We start from the raw sequence: 6,000 nt of genomic DNA, 5'->3' as shown, positions 1-6,000 counted from the left end.
GGGAAATAACTTCATTATGCCATAGTGACGTGAGTAGGTTTCTGTGAAGCACAGCACATTTGAGGAAGAGATAGGATTTTGCCAGTAAGCACAGATCTCAGAACTGATTATTGTTAGCTAAATCCTCATTAATCATATTCTTTGGAAGTGACAAGTCAGTGTAGTTACCAAGAAAGAATCAGAGTGAGGTTGGTATTTACTCAGCACTCATTTTTTAAATATGGTCAGCTTAATAGATATTAATGACACCTGATGTTTAGGAAAGCTAGACAAAAAAAATATTTTCAAAAACTGTATATGGAGAAAAGAGGTAGATCAAAGAAGGGATAGGATCATCGATACACAGAATGGGCATGATTTGATGCTCTCTCTTTCTCTGTCTCTCTCACACACACACACGCACACACACACACACACAAACACAAGGACAATTATCCTCTGACTGGAAAAGATAATGAAAACTGTCTGAGAGATAACTGATAACCAATATAATTAATGAGAGAAAGAGGATAAAGAAATGCCTAACTGCCTTTGGTGAGTTAAAGTCATTAGGTCCAGATATACTTTGTCCTTGGGAATACAAAGAACTGGTCAGTGTGGTTGCTAAGCTCCCAGCAATGATCTTTGACTGATGGCAGAGTTAAGGCACTGTAGGACTGAAGGGTGAATTTTCCCCTATTTTCCAAAAAGGAAATATAAAAATAGGTAGCATTTATACAGTGCTTTCAGATTATAAAACCCTTTACAAATAGATACATAGATAGGTGGATAGACATATATATTTTATCTGCACAAAAGATCAGAATGTACAACATCAGTGAGATTGTTTGATTCCCAACAAAATCCATGAAAGTATTATTAAAGGGAGAGTTGGTGAATATATTAGAAGGGAAGCAGAACTGATAACATCTAGAATGACTGTACCATGAGTGAGCCACATTAGACTTACCTCTTCTTAAAAAATAAGTTGAAAGAAATATTTATGGACAGCTTATACAGCCTTTAATAAACCAGTTGAAAAAGTGTCTCATCATATTCTTGTGCAAAAGATGTGGAAATGTGGGCCAGAGTGTAGATAGAGAGAAAGAGAGGGCAGGTAAAGAGAGAAAGAGAGAGAAAGAGAGAGAGAGAGAGAGAGAGAGAGACAGAGAGAGAGAGACAGAGACAGAGACAGAGAGAGACAGAAAGAGAGAGACAGAGACAGAGGCGGAGAGATGAGAGAATAATAGGTAGATAGATAATATATGCATACATATATACTTACATGCCTACATACATATGTATATGTGTATGTGTTATTGTTTATCCTTCATTTTTGAAGAGGACTAGTGACATCACAGTTGATGACAACTGGTGTGTGAATTGGATTTAAGTGAGGCAGAGTTGCACAAAGTCTTCAGCTTCGTTCTCTCTTCCTGAGTCTTTGAAGCCCAGTGGCAGTACAAAAGTCAAGATGAATGGTGAGGCCCAGGATGCAGTGGATGACCTTGGCATCTTTTATGCCAAGCACTCCATAGTTCCTGCTACCACCACCTTTATGGCAGGGAGATATGTGGAATATCTGAACATTTATTAAACTCTTGCTACATGCCAGGCACTGTACTAAGAGTTTGGTTTGTAAATTCACATAGGAAATGCATTCCTGTCTTTGGATGTTTATAGTGAAGTAAATAAAATATATAAAGGGAAGTTAGAAATGGGGAAAGGATACTTGAACTATGGCATGGTGTAGAAATGTCTGGAAAGTGGAAAGGAGCCTTGGTACTCCAATTTCATAAGCTAAATTCCTCTCCTTACAACTGTCTGCAAACCTGGCTCCTATTTCAAGCTCTATTGAAAATGCCGCCTTCTATAGGAAGTATGTCCTGATCCCTCTTATTTCAAGTGTGTTCCCTCTAGAGATTATTAATCTGTATATACTGCTAGTGTATATATATATATATATATGTATATATACACATAGTTGTTTGTCTGTTGTTCCCTATTGCCATGCACCCTTGAGGCCACATGTGGCCTTGAGACCAGAGGTTCCCCACCCCTGGCCCAGCCCATCTACCATGGCCAGCAGCGCATAGATGTGATTGAGAGAAATATCAGAGCAGATAGTATTAATTACATCTTGATGAAGACTGAACAGATGGGTTGATTAGGGTCTTGACCTTATGGTATTGGAGATCTTCAGCAGGAATGGAAGTGGGAGAATCACACTATGACCTACCAGGAGTGGTCTAGTCTGCTAGAATCTGTAGCTGGTCAGCACTAAATGCTACATCAGAAGATAGAAGATGGCTAGTTACCCAGCTGTCAAAGGCCATATCCACAAACACTGAAGACATCAGGAAAGAAAAGAAGAGGTCCAAAAAGACCTAGGATGAGCAGCCAACCGTGACAATCCAGCAGGAATCAAACCAGAAGACAATCAGTATAGTGGGTAGTGTGAAGAGGCCAAGCTTAGGTCAGAGGTAGATAACAGGGCTGGGAATAATTCACTGGTTTTTGAAGGTTGTGGTCAGCACAGACCGCATATAAGATTAGCAAGTTGCCAAGAAGGTAGGGAAGATGAATAAAACAAAGAGGGATGGCTAGCCAACAGGGTAAAACAGGTAGGTTATACAGTGGCTAAAGTGCCAGTCCAAGCATCAGCAAGACTCATCTCCCTGAGTTCAAATCTGGCCTCAGTCACTTATCAGCTGTGTGCCCTATGCAAGTCACTGAACCCTGTTTGTCTTAGTTTCCTCATCTGTAAAATGAGCTGGAGAAGGAAATGACAAACCACTCCAGCATTGCTGCAAAGAAAACCGTAAATGGGGTCATGAGGAGTCAGCCATGACTGAAAAAATGACTGAACAATAACAACAATAAAAGCCCAAAGGTTAGTTACTGAGGGACACCAAAAAGATAACAGTGGTCGACAAAGCACTGTCATTCAAGGGCAGGGCCATGGTCCAGTTTAACCATTAAAAGAAAGCTTGGGACCAAGAACTCAGTCAGAGGGAATGTGACTATCATTCCAATTCAAATCTTATTTGTTCCACGCTTCTCTCTGCCTGGGGAAGAGAAGGGTTCAGAAACTATCATTTGACATCTAATAGAACTTTTGTCCTTCCAAAGGTTTGGGTTTATTTTGTTTGTTTGTTTGTTTTTGGCCTCTTAGACAATTTTTACAGAATCCCTAAATCTCAGCTTTAGAATAAGATGCACAGTAGTCTCACAATGGCCATAAGAGGGAGCTAGAGCAAGTATTATTATTTCCACTTGGTGAAGGAAAAAAACAATGGAACTGAGAGATGTGATCTCCCATAGTAAATTATTCTGAGTCTAGTGCTCTTTCTCCTATACATCTACAATCCCTCTTGTAGATCATGAAGACTGCCTTTGCTAGTTAAGACTTGCCCTCTGCTCATCTAGGCAGGAAACAAAATTGTTCTTTGGTGCAATTTCATCTTGTCCCTTTCCTTTTTCCTTCCTGGTCTTAACTCCCTATCCCTTTCTCAATTTTCACCTCAACATAGGACCCATATATTCACTCTAAGTTGTTCATGACCCTGAACTGGACAGAGTTAGGGAAGGAGGGACTGTAGAATTTTAGATTTTCATTGCCTCCTCCCCCCCATCAAACCTATTCTCACCAATTTTTCTCTAATAAACCTGCATGTAGAGTGAATGACAGATTACTTGTTACGTCTCCCCAGAGGTCTTTTCTGTTACTAATCCCAAAGGAATAAATCTCTAATTGTTGTATAGCAGAGATAAATTATGGTGCAGGGGCAAAGGCTTCAAGTTGTTAAAGTGATCTAGTATACCATGAGTGCCTACTCTTCTTTTGGAAAAGACTGACTTACTGACACTGGGCAGCTATGTGACCCAGTAAATAGAACAAAGGGTCTGGAATCAGCTGGACGCATCTCTGTGAGTTCAAATGCTGCCTCAGACATTTACTAACTGTGTGACCATGGGCAGGTCACTTGACCTTTTTACTTTAGTTTCCTCATCTATAAAACGAGCTGGAGAAGGAAATGGCAAACTACTTCAGTATCTTTGCCAATAAATCCCCAAAATGCGGTCGTGGAGAGTTGAACACTACTGGAAATGATTGCATATCAACAGCAAAACTTAGTGACCCTTGTGTGCCTCTGTCACCCTCCCCACCTCCATTAGTAACAATTCAGGGAACAAAATTGTATTTAATTACTTCAATACTTCCCACAATACCCTATTCCCAACAGTTACCCTTTTCTAGGTTTCTTTCTTTCAAGCACGAGTGCTGTATAAGTCCCTGGTTTTTATCACATGCCACCTATATTTCTTCTTTTGTCCCATCCTAGGGCCAGCTTGGAGCTTTTGTGATGTACCCACCCATTCATATAGCATACTTGCTATGTATATCCTCTTGCTATATATATCATATATATACATATTCTCTTCCACTCATTCTGTCTGCTCTAGGAGGGCTCTTTTCACTGCCCTACATTCTTACCATTTGGCTTTTCTACATTTTTTCAGGTTTCTAAAATCCTTTTGGAGAACACATTCTACTTACCTGTAAAAACCTGAGAAGGACAGACGGGCTCATAGCATAACATGGAGTATGTTGTATAAAAGAGACCAAGCTACCTTAAGTTTTTTTTTTTGACATTTTAAAAAATTTTTTTTAATTTTTAGGCAATTGGGGTTAAGTGACTTGCCCAGGGTCACACAGCTAGTAAGTGTCAAGTGTTTGGTCTAGAGGCTGGATTTGAACTCAGGTCCTCCTGACTTCAGGCCCAGTGTTCTACCCACTGCACCACCTAACTGCCCCACAACCTTAAGCTTTTAAAAAACCACTTTGCCACCACTTCACCTTTGGGTCAGGTGCAGGGGTTTCCTTCTTTCCAAAGTGGATTATAGTGGATTATAGTGAATGCCTCTTGGTCAAATCACTTAATTTCTCTATGCCTCAGTGTCTTTATCCATAAATGGAGCAGGTTGGTCTCCATGTTCTTTGATGTCCCTTCCAGCTCGGAATCTATGATCCTGAAATGCTATGATCTCATTATCTAAGATCCTTTTTATGTTTCTGTCAGGTATTCCTACATATGTACATGTACACATATGTTTTCATGCATATATGTGCATATAGATCTTTGTATAACTTAAAGCATAATATGAATTGTATTATTTATGTGCATATATGGTTATATACATATACACATGTATCCATGGATATGCATTTAAACATAGACTTATCCATATAGCTATGCCTACATGTGTGTATATGTATATATACATTTGTATATATGTATGTGTATATAATTATATGTGCATATAAGTAATAACAGATAATATTAATATTGAGTTTTAAGATCTGCAAAGTACTTTATGTGTATTATCTCATTTTGTCTTCAAATTAACCCTGTGAAGTAAGTGCTGTTACTATCCTCTTTTATAGATGAGGAAACTGGGTCACACAGCTAATAAAATGTCAGATAAGAGTCAAACTTAGGCCTTTCTGACTCCAAGTCCAGTGCTCCATCTACTGGGCCAGCTAGCTGCCTAACTGAATCAATACCTGAGAGATTCCAAAGGACCCAAGGTACTGCCCATGGACCTGGGACTTGTTTCTTGCACCGTGTTCTAAATTTTCTTGATTTTTAGACCCAATTCAAATTGCTGAATCTCTCGTCTGTGTCACTTTTGTATCTGTATCTTCAGTTCCCTGCATAGTGCCTAGCATACAGTATACAGTTAATACATTTGTCCCTAATTGCCATCAGACTCATTCCTAGCATGGAGTAGCTAGGACTTGTTTCCCAGGTACTGACATGATAAGGGAAGCTGGGATGGTGGCAGTGGTAGTAGTGGTAGTGTGAACGTCTTTCCTCCCATCAGATCAGAGGTAGTTTGAACAGCTTATCAGACCTTTGCACTGCCACTTCCTATGGGCTGGTGGCCATATTCCCAACAAGGCTGGACTACACCTGGTATGGGCAATTACATAACAGAAGATAACTTGTAACTGAG

Source organism: Vombatus ursinus, unplaced genomic scaffold (assembly GCF_900497805.2).
Source record: "Vombatus ursinus unplaced genomic scaffold, bare-nosed wombat genome assembly UNPS02015397.1, whole genome shotgun sequence".
In the NCBI taxonomy this organism is placed as follows: Eukaryota; Metazoa; Chordata; class Mammalia; order Diprotodontia; family Vombatidae; genus Vombatus; species Vombatus ursinus.
This window is presented reverse-complemented; position numbering follows the sequence as displayed.